The sequence below is a fragment of the Pimephales promelas genome, chromosome 4 (genome assembly GCF_988280905.1).
Source record: "Pimephales promelas chromosome 4, fPimPro1.hap1.1, whole genome shotgun sequence".
In the NCBI taxonomy this organism is placed as follows: domain Eukaryota; kingdom Metazoa; phylum Chordata; class Actinopteri; order Cypriniformes; family Leuciscidae; genus Pimephales; species Pimephales promelas.
Window position 1 is genome coordinate 39,839,072 of NC_142772.1, and position 18,035 is coordinate 39,857,106.

At 38.7% G+C, this 18,035-nt stretch overlaps 1 protein-coding gene across 1 annotated transcript in view; it reads right to left on the reverse strand.

The window, feature by feature from the left end:
• fam222aa (family with sequence similarity 222 member Aa) overlaps positions 1-18,035 on the reverse strand; it is a 106,610-nt gene that overhangs the window by 66,267 nt on the left and 22,308 nt on the right. The gene's annotated exons all lie outside the window — the stretch shown is intronic.

Here is an 18,035-nt window from a genome sequence, read left to right on the forward strand (position 1 = left end):
TTCAAAATGGTGGCTGCGTAAAATCCATAGGGTAAAATCAGCAAATGACCTGCCTATACTCGTTAATATCGAAGTATTATTAGGCTAGATTATTTAAAAAAAAAAAATCAAAGTAGGTCTACTAGAATAGGCCGCCTTTTCTCGTTTTAAAATGCTGCTTTTCAGCCAGTGGGAAATTATCCAGTGCAATATGACATTTGACACATTTGTTTTGTCTAGCTCGCGCATAGATAATTCATTAGCCTTAAGTCGCCTCATGCAGCCAGACCGCTCGCAATCATTATTGCAAATTGCGTCCACTCTAATCAAACTTGAGCAAACACGTGCAGAATGTTAGTTGAGTCATCTGCCCATGGAATCTACGGATAAAATGCTCTCCCACACGCATGTCATAGCTGGAGCTCAATTGATTACCGATGGATTGTTCTCAGAGAGATGAGATTGCATGGTCACCAGGAAAATGAAAAAGTGGAAATGAAAGAAAACACAATAATTGGGCTACAGCTAGGCTATTCTAATAATAATAGCTAAAAATAGCTATAATAATAGCCTAATAGCTATTCTAATAATAATAGCTATTCTATTCTGTAAAAATAAGGTTCCATCTTTTTCAAAGAATTGTAACCTCTCTTTTAAGCTTCAAGGAATCTGACTGCCTGACATTGAAAACATCAGAATTATATTAAGAAGGCCTGATCCTATAGGATGTTCTTATAGGAAGAAGCTGACAGCCTAAGGGAGAATTCTGACAGGAGACTGCAGCTCTGACTAATGCCTTTCACATCTGAAATCAGCCCAGCAGACATCCCTGTTGGGTCAGTGTGAAACTAGTTTAGTTTTTTAATCAGTAATATGATATGGAGTCTTGTTGAGAACCTGAAAGATAAAAGGAGCTCTTTTCCAATGATACTAAAAAGGTAAGTTCATAAACGGGGCAAGTTGTGACGTTTCATATGTTGTAATTTAACATTGATTACAATTATTGATTATCAAAACAATGGTTTGATATTTTTGTACTGTAAAGTTTTATAAACACAAAGAAGCCTTTTCCACTGAGACTACATGCCTCACTACAGGTCAACATGTGTTTATAATTATATATATTTTCTTTACATTGCAAACCCAGACTCCAAAATAGTGTCGGCCCAGATCAGGGCCGTATCTAGTGGTGCATGTGGATTATCTGGTGCACGGGCCGGATCTGGGTTTTTGCTGTCTGGGAAGACTTGACGACACAGAAATAAACTCAATACAGAGTAAACGTATGACAACTGGCCCGGGTCTCTCTAATTGTATTTGTGGTTGTGGACAAAATCAGTGAATGGGTGAAATAGACTGATGGATGAGATTTTACTATACAGAAAGATTGTCTCAGTAAATAGCATTTATATGACTCACCAGCTTGCACAATGGCAATGGCAAAATGTCCCATCTGTGCTTTGGATAAACTGCTCATTCTAACAAAACTGTCACTTGACATTTCTGCTGCATTGAAGAATTGAATCTGAACCCTCCTTTACCCTCTTCCTTGATCTTTCTCTCCTCATCTTGTCCTCAGCCTTATGTTTCGGTTTGTTCCTTTGGTGAAGTAAGGCAATTTAATTGAGCAAGGTTCAAGTCTTCACAAACTGCAAAGTAACAGAAAGAAATCAATGGAAACAGAGGCATGGGGAAAAGAGATAACATTGATTTATCTGCCATCGATAGGGCTGGATCACTGAATTCCACTGCCAGGTGAAACGTGTGCTGTCTGCCAACAGGATCTGAAAAGGTGTCAGGTGGTCAGAGGACACAGAAAGAGAATGAGGGTGCGAGAAAGAGAGAGATCGAGAGCGAGAAGGCAATGTGATGATGGAGAGCATGGAGGAGGGCAAGGGCAAATAGATATCAAGCTGAAAAAAAAGAGCTGCTGATGTGATCTGATGAGATTGAGAAATAGGGAGTCAGGTTTAGGGTCATAGGTATCACACACACACACACACACACACACACACTGCAGGTGGCTGATGCCGCTGTGTGGCCTCAGGCTCAGCAGTAAAGGTCAAAGGGAGATGTTTCAAGTGCACTTAATTGTGGTGTTTGTTAATTTGAGCACATTTAAAAGGCAGAACCTCTAGAAATGATATTGACAGAGTTGTTGTCAGTAGAAACTACCCATTTAAAAAGAATCCAAACTATCATTTTTCAATTCAGTCCATATCAGTGGTACTATTCTCATCTTTCCAGACATGCTTTCTTCCAGGGTTGTGCACCATTCAGAATTGAATTGATAATAGGCTACCATTTAAATTCAGTTCCTGAATTTGAATTACGATATCAAACATGATGCAGAATTATTATAGATGTTATCTAGATAAAGTTATCTAATAACTTTTAATTACAATTCAGTCCATATGTCATTTCAATTTAAATTCCACTTCAACTTCTTGTGGAGTGTGTCCAATTCATTTTAAACTTTTACTAATAGATTGGTGACATCACTTTGCAGGCCAACCGGAATTTAGCATCACACTGATTCTCTAAAACCCAGTAGGATTTTTCCATAGGCTTTTGGATTATTACAAAAAAAAAAAAAAAACAAGCTCTGTGATCAAGTCAAGTCACCTTTATTAATATTTAGGTTTTTAACAATACAAACAGTGATAACAGTGTGTTTCTATATAGAAGAAAATAGCGATTTAGTCCAGCTTAAGTAAGTTCAGTGAGGGTTAATCTTTGTTGTAAAAAAGTTAATTTATATCTAGCTACTCTTGAGAAAACCGTGATGTCATCATCCAGCTCAGTTCAGTTCTCATATAATGGTGTCAATGCAGGCATATCATTAATATTGCTGAATATTAAATGTCCCCAACTAAGCAAGCCAAAAGCAAAAAATCAACAAAATTTGTGATACGTTTTGACCCTCAAGATAATTTTCACAGATAAACAAAACTTTTATGAATTTTGAAGCCTAAATACAGTCGACAGAAGTAAAAAGCTAACAAACTACACCTTGGTCGCACTACTTCCACACCGCTACGCTTCCGACAACTCTGACTGCTTCTGTAGTCCCATTACAAAGCATAAATATCAAAGCATTTTCTGTTTCTAGTGTGGACAAATTACGTGTCTCTGCAAACTTTGCACCTGGATAGGACATGGTGTAAGGCACCTTTGTGCTTCTAATCTCTCACTATTTAAATAGTGCCAGTGTCACTTTATAATCTTTTTAACGTATTATTTTATCTTAATAACACCCTTTCACGAGAAAGGGACACTGTGTTATATGGGGCTCTGGTTAAGTATGAGTGAAATTTTACAATAGGTAAAGTTTGCATTTAAGATGGAAAATGGAGATAGGGCGTTTTATTGGGACAATGACATTGTGTTCCCTGATGGTCTAACCGAAGAGCTGCTCTGTGGTGGATTTTGGCTTTGTGTGTGTTAAACCTTTGGGTGTGAAAGCCCACACTGGCTCCGACGGGTCTGCTTACCTGAAGAATCTTTTGGAAGTCATTTACTCCCCCGGCTTTCCAATGCAGAACAAAGGGACAGGTGTGATCCAAGTAAGATAACAAAGGGATATTGATGAGATAAGGCCATCCTGTGAGGAAAGGCGAATTCAGCCTGGATTACCTTTATCTGTGGACGTGAAGGGAAATTATGCCACCTGGGCTGAAAATAAAGCAGCTCAATCTCCTTTTAAAATGCAAAACAACTTCAAGTCACAGGCACCGCATGGCCAGAAAACTGAACAAAAGATCACGACACCAAGCGCTGTGTCCTCCCACAAGACTCTTGCAGACACCAAGTGTCTCCGTTGTGACAGAAGCCACCAGTGAATTGGCAGTTTTCTCTGTAATCAGCAGCTGATTTGGACAGAGCTGCCAGAAACAGGCCTTTTAGGCTTTTTTCATCATACCATGCCAGCATCACGCTTGGCTCATTTAAAGGGTCTTTTAACGGAGGACGGACGATTAGTGTGCCTGACAACATGAGAGATCTCTGTGTCTGACAGCAAGTGTAAGGTAGTTAGGGTGGATAGAAGTCTACATGCAGTTTTTGTACATGTGACGTATGGATGATACGGTACATTCAGTCACTGGCTCTAAAAAGCTTTTGGACTCTTAAAGGGATAGTTCACCCAAAAATGAAAATTCTGTCAGTATTTACTCACCCTCATGTTGTTCCAACTCCGTGAGACCTTCGTTCATCTTCGGAACACGAATTATGATATTTTTGATGAAATCTGAGAGCTGGATCACTACACCATAATAGTCCATAGGCTTCTTGAGGGATTGAAACTTGCCGGCCTCGAAAAGTTATTAAAGACATCGTTAAAATAGTCCAAGTGACTACAGTGGCTCAATCCTAAGTTTATCAAACGACAAGAATACATTTTCGATTAATCATATTTAAAAAAAAAAAAACATTAATTTCCAACACTTTATTCAAAAACAGAACTGACAGTGCAAATTTACAGTGCAACAAGAGAAAACATTACATACGTTGTTCTAAATTAAGATAGGCCTATATAAATTATGAACACATGTTCACATTAAAACTAAACCAATGATTACTTGATTAGGGGACCTTTACAAACTTGTGACGCAATGAAATACAGTCATTTTCATGGCTTAAGTGTACCAACATTTTTTGCAGAAACTGTATGGGTACACGTATGGCTTTTTTAAGCAATATTGAGCATTGAATTGCACTTTCCATTATGATCCATGATCGGCTGATTTTAGAAGTGCAGTTCATCATTATTGTCCCTCGCTGAGGTCAGATAAAGGAAGACTGATCATGTGTGATTTTGGAGAACATTCTGCTCTGACCAATTTCACACCTCCTTTCTCACCTGATACAGCACCATTAATTCTGACAGGTCCTCTTTGCCATCTGGGATTTTAAGTGCCCTCTTCTGCTCTCTCTCACAGAGCGTCATCATCTCTTTCCATCTCTCAGTCTTTTAAAGATGATAGGTGCAGGCTGAGACGGATACAATAGCAAAAGTGCAAAGTCCAAACGCGAAACGTTATGGCCTGCTTTGCGTTAGGTATCTACTTCTGCTCCCTTTGAAACATGCATCTGGAACTTTGGTAACATTTTAGAATAGGGAACACATATTCACTATTAACTAGTTGCTTATTAGCATATTGGCTGTTTGTTAGTACTTATAAAGTATATATTATGTTAGTGTTAGTATTAGCAGCCCCTAAGTTAATAACTAATGATCGCTGCGATAAAAGTGAATTAATCAAAACTAGCCTTAGCTGGACAATAACTTCATTCTAGAGCTGCTGTAAAGCCAAAACAATCTCTGTTACTTTAATTTTGTATTATCACATTAAAAACGCTTTGAAACAATTTATATGGTTAGAAACACTATATAAATGAAGGTGACTTGACCAATAAATGCCTTCTGAAGTGAAACGATCAGTTTGTGTAAGAAAAAATATTAATATTCAACACGTTACAAAGTAAAATTCCAGCTTCCGGACCAAGGGGGTAATCCATCTACCGGAAGTTGAAGCTTCGCGGGAGCTGACATCTTGTAGCAGAACTTCACTTGCGTTAGCATTCCCATTGACTCCCATTCATTTTGGCGTCACTTTTGCAGTGAATAACTTTACATCTGAGGCGTTTGAAGACCCCATTTGTCCTTTATTTATTTCTAAAGAAACACGACAACGTCTAAATAGCTCCATTACCTTGTAGCTTACGTTATGGCCCCGTAGAAGCAGTTTTAGTGAAAGTAGGCTAGCGATTGTGTCATACCCATGCGACTCTCTGTCGCACAGTAAAGAGATTACCGTATGGACAGGAGAAGAAGCTCGCGTGTAATCGGGGAAACGTGGAGGCAAAATGACAAAATAATTAATCAGAATACCTAGCAAAATTGTCTCCTTCTCCTATGGACAGCTCCTATTCACACTCTCCGCCTCTGCATGTTTCGGAAGGGAATGATTCAGATTTCTCATGCCACAGCACTAGAAGACAGACGGGTCACTCACGTCACATCTACGTAGTCAAGCTCTGTTTGAATCTGCGCGTCAGGGACGGAAGTGCTAAAAAAATGGCCAAAAACGGGCTTCAATCGTCTCAATGGAGTTCCAATGAGATCGCTCTGTCCATTTCTTTTACTGTCTATGTTCCGGACAAATGGCCATACGCAAATTACTTACGCCTAAAGCGCAACTTGTGATGTCGGAAGTAGCGTGGCATGGCGTAGCGTAAATATCAGCAGTACAAGTTACGCTTAGACTTAAAGGGCACCTATTATGCAAAATTCACTTTTACATGGTGTTTGAACATAAATCTGTGTTACACAATCACTCTATAATGATACAAATCCACCCAGTGCTTTTTTTTTTAAATCCCCATAAAACTTATGCAGTGTCTCAGAATGAGCCGTTCTGATTCGGGGCAATATGACGTACTTATGGACAAGCCCCTCCCACAACTATTGACTGACACTGCAGTTTTAGCATAGACCCGCCCTGGGTAAGCTGTACTCAGTCCGCCATTGTTTCAATGCCGGAGAAGCTGTAGACAAGAATGTTTCCTAAGCGATTGAGGTATTTTGTTGTTGGATGTAAGAATGAACATAGCAGTCATCATTTACTCTCGTTGTTACTTGAGGATGGATCTGTACCGACTGTTCATGATCCAGCTTACAGTCTCAGGATCGATAGGCCTAACGTAACGTTACTGATCACTGATCATGGCAGAAATGAAACAGTTCAATTACAGTTCATCCGAGTCGTTTTACGGATATAAAGTTTACCAGTCTATTAAGCCGCCCCTGAAAAGGTGTGTATATATTTGTTTACTGTTAGAAACAAGTGTTTTGTGTAATTCGCTGTGTATGTTGATGACAGTGAAAGCGAGAGAGAGTTTAATGAGCACTTCTTATACTGTGTTTATTCAGCTCTTACAGTGATTTTCTGGAGTAAAGCTGACTCTTCATCTTTTGTGATGTACAATAAACTTCATTGAACTCATCAGTATATTTTTGGCCATCATTCGGACGGGGTCCGCTACAGCAGGCTTGTGTTAATAGTAGATAAAAGCAGATGACAAATACGTTATAACCATAATTAAACTATACCTGTTCTATCTCAAAACAGCCTATATTCCCTGGCTCTGTAGGCATTATTGTCCGACTCTGGCACTTTTTTGATGAAATAGAAGCACTTTTATGGACTCCAAAACATAAACAGTCATTCACTACCATAAAAAAAACTTGGACATTTTTTATATAACTCAGATTGCATTCGTCTGAAAGAGAAGAATGTCATTTATACCTAGGCTAGGATGACTTGAGGGTGAGTAAATCATGGGCTAATTTAAATTTTTGGGTGAAGTATCCCTTTAACTCTACCCCACTACAACAACTACTGTACCTTACCAATAAGCAGTAATTGTGATTTTATTGAGAGAAAAATAGTTAGTAGTGAATATGTGTTCCATAATCTAAAGTCTTACCAAATTTTTTATCCGGGTTCCCATGATCAGACCCGTGTCATGACTCGTCACAGGAGCGTTTCTGAACTTTTGGGCAGATTTAAGTTCAACTAATTCACAGTTTTCCTTTGAGACTAAAATAAGATATTCTTATGGTCATTGCATGCTTTAAAATCACCAATTGTGTGCATGATTATGGTTATGCGGGCACTTTTATTAAGTCATTCATGAAACATCTCTCAGCAAAGAGAAGGCGGCACATGCTTCAAGGGAACCTGGGAACTTGTGACCTCAAAAATTCTGCTTTATTAGAAGGCTTTTCTCAGAATAGGTTCGCAGCTGAATAAAACAAGAAATGTCACAGTCTCTTCACTTTCAGCATGGAACACTTGGCCTGAAAAATATGTGCATTATTAACTACCTGCCCCATATTGCCTCTGGGAATGGGGTTTATGGAGAAGAACAAGAACAAGATTAGACGTAGACGACTCGAAACACAACAGAAAGAAAGAAGTAACATGCAATCAGTACTCAAGGGGGAGCCCAGCTGAAGGAAGTGCTGTGCAATTAGTAAAGTTACAGGATGGAGAGCTGTACAATTAAATAGTCCATATACCATTCCAGGGACATAATTGATTCAGAAAGTGGTTTTTATTGCTAGTCAGCTCCTGCAATGCCATAAAAAGTGCGAGCTGAAAGAAGCTTTTAGATAAATAAGCTCCAGGTGCTCATTTCCATGCTTGCTCTTCCGCTGGCCCCCCTTCTATGCAGTTCACTGTGTCACTTGGCTGTTGGAGGGGTGTCTCTGCATACCGTTTATGCCCGTTATTATGCTTGCTTCTCTCTTTCGCTCTCTATCTCATGCGCTTCATTCCTCTCAATGCAATTTTAATGTCTGGCACTCCATTTGCCCTAATACATCTTTCTGTCCTTTTCCTCCCAGTGTACACATTTTACTCATTTCACTACTCTTCTTTCTTCTGTCTCAGCAGTTCTATATTCAACATTAACATCAGTGGAATAAGTATAATGCCAATTACATACGGCGGTGGGGGGGTTGAGTAAAATCAAAATAGTAAGAAATGAAATTTAAATTTGCCATAACATAACATAACGTGAAATACTTTACTTACACAATCCGACTTTGTTTTGAAAAATGATTAAATTATGACTTGCTAATTTGGAATTAAGCCTTAAGTAAAAAGGAGTTTTTAAATAAAGCAAAATGGCAAGAAAAATTAAGAAATAAAAACAATCACATCAATATTAGAAAAATAAATCCAACTGAATAAAAATGGTAAAAATAATTATAAAAAAAACTGTAATAATAATAATTAATAAATAAATATCCTAAAGATTTATAATTTAAGCAACTGTACTGACTACTTGCACTTGTTTGAACGAATTTGGTTGAATCTACCAATATTCTACACATTTTTATGAAATTATATGTAACATTTGAGTGTGGTCAATATTATTTATTTCATTTTATTACTTATAGAATTGTGTGCGTGTGTGTGTGTAATTAATAAAATAATTAAAAAAAAAAAAAATTGACCACTCTCAACTATGCCCATTCACAATTTAACAAGTAGCACCTGCTTATTTCTGACCCCCTCCAAAAAAAAACAAACAAAAAAAAAAAAATCTTTGTATAATGCCCACTGAAAGATCCTCCGTGCCTGAACCCTGGTCCTGCCTATCTATGAATTTTAACTCGTTTTTCATTCCTGCTTTCTTAAAGGTTGGCTGCCTCTCCTCCCTCTCCATCTGTCAGTCAGTCTTTATGTGCAAATCCCCATCTTTTGCTCTAGTCTTACTGTATTACTGCATTTAAAACACCATTTGTTCACAGCTGGCACGATAAGCGGCCAGCTACCCTCCTTGCAAAGCACCGCTGCTGCTAATCGTCCGTCCACCCACATCCCAGCACTTCCTCTGCCTCTCTCAATATCTCAGACCATGAGTTAGACCCTCTCTCTCTCTCTCTCCCCCCTCCCCTGCTTCTTTTCGTCTAGGTGTTGCAGGCTGTTTAGCACCTGGAAATCAGTTTGTCAGGAGACGCGTCACTCTCAATGCAGCTATTGTCATCCACTAATGCTGGGCTGGGTTAAGGACATGCTTCCCCCAACATGCTTTAATTGGGTTCTTGCTGAGAACTCTCTCACAAACACACCTCTGTAGGAAGGTGAGGAATGTAATTGTCATCACGTAACTGCGATTGGACGGGAGCTGCAGATCCTGTCTGGCCTGGGTGTGGGGAATCATCGTGCAGCTGAACTATAATGTCAGACACTTTGAAATTCTCACAATCTACAATCATGCATCATTTTAATCATCAGTGACTGTTCCCCGCCGAGAACAGGCCCGGCTGATTAGCGGCGAATCTCTCGCAGTCCGAGACTCGGCTCGCTCGCGATTTCAGGTCTTTTCAGTTTCCATCACTGATCCCATGAGACTTCCTATTGAGAAAAAAGCCAGGACTCTGCAGTCACATCAGATAAAATGAGATTACCTTTGGGTGACTTTATGCAGCATTTTAATCTCCCCATTTTTTAAGGCCATGTAATCAATTGCCAAAGCAATTCCACCCCTCTATTTCCATTCTCTCTGGAGGCTCGGTCAGCCGTAAGACCGTCTGGGCCTGTCTTTTACCGGAAGCTAAAGGTTTTACCCTTCGCAGTCTGCAACTTTAATCCCACTGCAAATGGTGGCAATTCGTTACCCAGGCAACACACTTCCCTCCTGGCTAGTGTTATGTTAATTCAACAGAGGGTTAAAGGTTAAGGGAACCAATCCATTCACATCACTCATATCTCGGAGTGAAATCTTTAATGACACAAAACCTCAGAAGTGACCGATCTGGAACGTCCTACTTTGTGCATTATACCAGTGGCGTTACTCATATAAAGTGCATTGGAAATTTCATCTGACAGTTACTGTCAATAGTGTTTTCAATGTGGCTAACCTATTAAAGGGATACTCCACCGTTTTTTCATATTAAACTATGTTATTCGGTTAATTGAGACGAGTTGATACATACCTCTGTCGTCTCAGGGCGCGCGAGACACTTTGATAGCACTTAACTAGCCCAGTTCATTCAATATAAGCCAAGCAGAGAAGCGACCAAACACCTCCATGTTTTCCCTATTTAAATACAGTTACACGAGTAGAGTATCTCGACCTAGGACGGTGACGCATAATAAAACGTTGCACTTTTCTAAGAGTGTAAAATGGATAACTATATTGTATGGCGGACGTCATCAGCATGAACATGCACATCATGTTAAAGTTCTGACAGAAAATTATCTCCGTCTTTAAACATCTCTCACTGTATGACGTAGGACCACCATTTAGGTGCAAAAACCACAGAAATCACCACGATTGGTCATCTTTTATTTTTGGACGTGCAACAAAATCGTACAATAAGTACCAGGCATAACTGCTGTCTAGGAAGGCAGCACACTAGTTTTGGAAAAGAGCAAAAGACTTGTCTGTATCTCTCTCTTCCGGTCTTTCTCTCTCTTTTCCAGTTCTATGAGTTGCAAACACCAAAAGAGCAGACCGTTTATTTTTGACCTATACCTTACAGCCTGTGCACTTTAACCCTGAGTGTCAGGGGATTTCCTGTCTAGAGCATGACAGAGGCTTGGTTTTTAAGAAAAAAAAAATGACATCAAAACAAAATATAGATATTTCGTCCCTCAAAAGGAAAAGCGTGGTACTATACTAAAATAATTGGATTTGCAGTCTCTCTCTCTCAGGCATGGAGTGCCCATGTCCTTAATAGGTAGTACCCGAACAGATGGAACACAAATTGCTCTTTCCCTGCACCTCTGGGTTCAAGGCAATTTTATCCTGTGTGCCTGTGAAGTTCTCAGATTGCCTTCCTGGCCTTTGAGCTGTGTGCGCTTCAAAGGGCTCTCTCTCTCTCTCTCTCTCTCTTACACACACACATGTCATCTGGACATAAGTCTTTGTGCGTTGACGTACAAACAGAAAGAGAGCTTGGGTTGTCAGATCACCGTCACTGTGGCTAAAGGTGGAGGGGGTGTGGCCTAACTGAGACATCAGTTCCTATGTGTCTGTTTTTGTAGCTGCACTTAAATCCCTCAATAGTACTGTATGTGAACACAGATGTGTCTAGCTATTATGGGTGATACTGCTTATTTTCCTTTAGATCCAATAAGTAGCCTACTATCAATCTAGAAATCATCAATATCAGTACAAATACGTCTATATGTAAAGTTTTTAAGTTTGTTATTGCATTTTATTATGATAGGACAGTTAGTTGACAGGAAGCCAATTTAGAGAGAGTGACAGGGACCGGATGGGGAAAGGTCCACAAGCCGGGACTCGAACTGCGCTATGTCGGCACGCTGCCCACGAGGCTATTGGTTTTTACATTTTTTAAATGGTTAAAATTGGTTATAGCCATTCAAATTTATCAAAAATTGTTAACATTTTAACATTTCATTGGCCAAAACTGCAAATAATCAGATCCCTTAGCTTGCATGCATTTATTTTCATGCTAAAATAATTAATTTAATAATTAGTTAAAATAACACAGTTCAGTAGCCACAAACACCCAAATATTTTTTTTAATCAATATTAAGTATTTAAACTATGCTTTCAGTGCAAGAGTCATACTGGTAAAATCATACGTGACCTTGCCTGTGGTGCTTATTTAGATTATGTTAAAATATGTAAATATTCCCATCTTGTTCCTCCAAATCTCCTGTCATCTCTTAAATGCCTGTATACATAAAAGATGTAGAAACAAATAAAAAATATGTGTATATATTTTTTTCATCTAAGAAAATGTACATGAAATGTACATTGAAAAAAAATTAGTAGAATTTATTTAGAAACAATTTTCACTCAATAATTACATAATGGCAAGTGACAGAATGAAACGTGAAACTTTAAGACTGAAAATAGAAAAAAGCAAAAGACTGACATTATTTTCTTGTAAAACATCCTCCAATAATCTTTTTATTTACAACTAAAAAAATATATTCTTAAAATGATATCAGCGGTGTGGATGTTTGTCAAAAATGACTGTTGTTTCCACATTGTCTGGGTCACTTATTCAGTAAAACAAATTTGTCCATCTCTTTCCTCAAATACAATAAGGATTTAGACAGCATTGGAGCCTTTCGCGGGAAAATCCAGACAGGCGATTACAAAAAAAACTCCAACCCCATTGTTTACCGGCCCATTAACAAACAAACATCAAGCTCCATCTCTCTAAAAACTGCTGACAGAAAAAGCGACGATTAATCACCATGGCAACCAGCCTCTTGATTACAAACTGCTTGATGGGGCTTTGGGATGCAAGGGGACCAGCGGAGAATGGGAGGGGACGAATTTAAAGAGCATTGTGCTAAATTAGAGGCCTTTATGAGCAGTAGCGACTAACGGGCCGCCTGATCTGCATACCAAGTGAAGGGTTAACCACGTCCCTGAGGTAATTTTGAACAATCAGAGCTCCAGTTAGCAATTAGTGAATTAACTGTAATGAGTCTGCGGTTGCCATAACAACAACGGTTTCTAAATGACACTTGTCAAAGTGAAGAACACTTGAACGTTGTGGAGATGAGCCTTTTTATTAGAAAGGGAGGGGGTGTTCGTTTAGTTGAGGTCCATTTAATTATCTGAGAGAGATGATGAGCATTATTTGTTTGTCTGAATAAACATAAAACATATACCAACAAAACAATGTAATTAACCTGTCAAATCAGATCGAGAAGAGCGCATCCCATAAAACTTTCAGCTTCGATGGATGTGTGCGTCGTGTGTCTGTGCGTTTCAGTGCATTTCATTCACCGGCAGGTGAGGGGAGCGTAATAAATGCAGGCAAACAGGGTTCAGTGATGTTTTTGTGTGGGTTGGAACTATTATTTTACGGAGTGAAATTTCGGAGAGGTGTAAAATGGATAAATAGCTCTCTCTCTCTACTAAATGGAGGCTAAAACAAGATTTGTGAAAAATATGGATAGATGTATGGATCGAGTGTGGAAAAAGAGGGAAAATATAAATGACTGAAGGATGGAGACGATGTGTGTGCAAAGCAGATCCGTCATGGTTTCTCAGACTGTGTCAAACTGAAATGCTCCAGGTTTCTGACAGACAGCACACACAGTGTAGAGGAAGAGCACCTTAAACTGCCTTTTAACAACACTCAGAGTTTAGAGCTTTGTCTTCCTTCACATTCAGCCTTTTTAATGAGAAGACTGTCTGAAATATGGGACGCAGACAATCTACTGACGCAAGCGAGACTGTCACACAGACGACCGTGATGGAAAAGCAGCAAACACCCAAAACAAGTCATAGAAAGTTACTAAACAACTAAATTGGTCAAAGTTAAACTACTGCCATGGGTTAATGAGGAATGTGCATCTTTGCATGATTGCAAATGTTCAAATAGCATTTCCTTTCCCTGTAAATATGCTGCTTCAGAGATACAAAAATGTGCGTGCTTACATTGTTTTTTCACATGCAGTGGATTCAGGCAGCCTATAGAGAATTGATGTATTTCACCCATATTATTAAACCCAGCATGTAGACGGTGGTGGTACTGTGTGCCACTCTGTGGGGTTAGTGTAAGATAAATCACCACTGTTGCTACATTTCTGCTGAGAAGCTTTCCGTACACCACAGGCCGAGCTTGTTACGCACTCTCATATGTGCACACATACACACATTGCCGAAAGGGTTTTCAGATGGCTATATGTCATGCGGTTATTTGTGTTTATGCCATTAGTGTTGAAACATCACCGCTGTGCCCTGCAGAAACCAAAACACACTGCACATACAGAATCTGGTACATTATTGTGTGTAAAATCGTCAAAACTGCCATTGGTTGAGAGAGAAGTACAGTGTCCCTTTAAAGATCTGGCTGTACCATGAAACAATGATGGTATCAGATGGTTAAACCTTAAAGGAATAGTTCACTTTTATAAAAAAACTTCACTTTTGCTGATAATTTACTCACCCCCATGTCATCCAAGATGTCCATGTTTTTCTTTCTTCAGTCGAAAAGAGCTCTTTCTCCATATAATGTACTTTACTGGTAACTAAACGGTTCAAGGTCCAAAAGACTCTTTTAGTACAAACTGCAAACTGTTCAAAGGGTTTTAAACGATTTCAGACGATGAATAAGAGTCTTTATCAAGCGAAACGATCGCTCATTTAAATAAAATAAAAAAACTAATTTAAAAAAGTTTAAGTTTTATAAGCTCAGATGCTCGCCTTGCTCTGTTCTGTGATGCAAGCTCGTGACTCTCCTGTTCGAACTCGTTCATCAAAATGAGCAAATCTTTTTCCGAGTCAATTCGTTCATTTCGTTCGTTGAATGAACCAAGGCGACCATTTGAGCTTATAAAACTTAAACTTTTTTTTTTTTTTTTAATGAGCGATCGTTTTGCTTGATAAGACCCTTATTCATCGTCTGGAATCGTTTAAAGCCCTTTGAACAGTTTGCAGTTTGCACTGAAACTGTCTTTTGGACCTTGAACCGTTTGGTTCCCATTGAAGTTCATTATATGGAGAAAAATCCTGGAATGTTTTTCGACTGAAGAAAGAATGACATGGACATCTTGGATGACACAGGGGTGAGTAAATTATCAGCAAAAGTTTTTTAAAAAGTGATCTACTCCTTTAAACAATAATATTGAATAGGGCTTTTTACACTGCACTTCACACTGGTTTGTCGTTGTTCTAAACCTTGCTTTTAATCCAGGAAGGAACGTTACATTTCATACTTTTAATTTAGAAGCAGGATTAGCACTGCTTTTTATCCAGGGTTATGAAACCCTGCATTGCGGTGCCAAACTTGTACAGTGTGATATTATACTGTGTTAGAATGGTAACAGACAACCAATCGCATGCCTCATATTCACGTGCTTTTGATCGTCACAGAAACAATGTACATTGTACACAGACAGCAACAATACACTACAGTGTCGGTCCAGATCCGGGCCAAATCTGGTTCACGTGGATTCAACGCATACCAGGTGTGGGCCGAATCTGGGCCAACATGCTGCTGCCTGAGTATAAACATTAAATTCAGCGTTTGACAGGAAAAATTTTCAAACGCTGACAGAAAATGCGACAATTCGATGGTCTGATGATTCCATTTAGGATAAACTTGATGGTTGGTTAGTCGGTTATATATTATATTAACATTATATTATATTATATAAATAAGAATGCACAATGCTTCAGCTTTAATGTCAACATTGCATGTGGCATACGTCCACATGACACTGACACCACAAATATGCAAATAAGGACATTAACCCAGTTTTAGGAATCTACAGTGTGAAACAGCCGCTTACGAATACCCAGTATTAATTGTTAACTCCAGGTAAATTAGGATCAGTGTGAAACGGCAAGGCAAGATAACCCAGGATTCCGTTTACCCAGTGTTTACAATGACCCAGGTTTAATTTCATTACCATTAGGGATGGGAATCACAAGAGAATTTAACAATCTTTAACGGTTCCATTAACAATTTTCAATTCAAAACTTTTAATGGAAAAATATTTGGAAAAAAGAAATGCAGTTCCATTGCCAAATGATGAGACAATTAATTAGAAATGAAAAAGTAAAACAACTCTTTCAAAAGATTGGTTAAAATAGATATACTGTATGCTTTACATTATCTAAGATGCAATTCGACAAAATCTCTAAATTGAACCAAAAAATACTAAAACATAATTTGAATATATTTGATTTAATTTATTTTTATATAATACTACAAACAAAAAGCAAAATGTGTAGATCTTTACTACACGTGGTCATACGAACAGGTCAGTATTAAGATGTGTTTGATTTACAAAAAAAGTGTCATGGACAGGAAATTATGTAGAGGTGTTTTAGAAACCCTTTTTCACATTTCCGGGGTTCTCAGAAACAGAAAGTGTCATAGGCTAGTTAGCGGTGAATGGGAGATGACAGCAAATGATAAGCATTTTCTTTTGCAGCAAAAGAAAAAAATCCGCAATAGCATTTCCACAACTTTCTAAAAGTGGGAAAAAATATAGAGAGAATGATTACAGAAGAGAGAAAAAATGTCAAATTTGCTGTCACTCCCTCAGCTGATATATTCGAAACATCCTTGCAACAGCCTTCATTATTATTTTTTGTCATTTACTGACAAGATAACATAACACAAAAATTTGTGGTCTTGATCACGGATTTTAAAAAGGGTTTATTCCGTGCACATCGCCAGAACAATTCTCACCCCATTTTGACCAGCATTTTGACCATGCTTCAATATCTGACGCTTTAGGCACCCTTTAGCGTCAGTTAGGTGACGCCCATAGGATTGCGTGTAACCCTATCCCTACCCCAGACCTAAACCTACCCGCGTCATCTAACTGACGCTTTTCCTTTAGCGTCAGTTAGATGACGCCCTAGGATGTCAAAAACCATGGCATTACATGGTACATTTTTTGTTGATATGTCACAATGTGTTTGATTTTTTTTTCAAATGTATGTTCATATAATTTCAGGGCCCTATAATGGACAGATTGGGCCTTGGCTCCGCAAGTAGGGCACTTGAACATGGCACAAATTATGAAATTAAAGCTTGAGATGGGATGGAAGAGGAATGTTGGAAGAATTGGCAGGTTTATATGGACAAGCTCCTCCCATTTGGAACTCCATTAAGTACTTTCATAAATCTGACCTCATGGTCATGTACTCCAGCAAAGAGGGGTCACGGCCAGATTAGTGGGGATGGTTAGCATTGTTCCAGGAAATGGCAGATATATTATCATTCTCCTTTTTTATGCTTCATGTCAAAACCGATATTGTCAGTGCCTGTCTATTTGTTATGTTTTCACTTATAGTTGCCTAAAGAAAGACGCCAGAATGAAACAAACTGTTGTTTGAAACAGTCTTCTTCCTTAAAGGGTTAGTTCACCCAAAAATGAAAATTAAGTCATTAATTACTCACCCCCATGCTGTACCAACCCCGTAAGACCTTCGTTCGTCTTCGGAACACAAATGAAGATATTTTTGATTAAATTTGAGAGCTGTATAACTACCACATTGGCTCCTAAAGGACTGCCTCTTGACGGCCCAGAAAGTCAATGAAGAAAATGTTTAAATATCCCAAGTGACTACCGTGGCTCAACTATATGTTTATCAAGCGACGCGAATACTTTTTGTGCAAAAAAACAAACAAAAATAACGAGTTTATTCGACTATTTCTTTTCTTCCTTGTAGGCCAGAACGAGACTTCCTTAGATTTCCACGACGCATGCGCGAGATTTGCGATCTGCTCACACCAGCTTACACTACTTCAGATCGCAATTCTCGCGCATGCGTCGTGGAAATCTAAGGAAGTCTCGTTCTCGTTTCATATCAAATCAAATGTTCTCATTAGGAACAGTTCAGTGAGCTCTGCGTGGTGAGACCAAATCACTACATCAAAATAGAGCCCACACAAGTCAGTACCTGTCCGATAGGAGATTTAATGGGATAAATAATTTTGCAACAGACAGCTTATTTTCTCTGATAAAAAGAATTTAAATGAACACATGAGTTCTAAATTCCATTATGCACATTGTTCA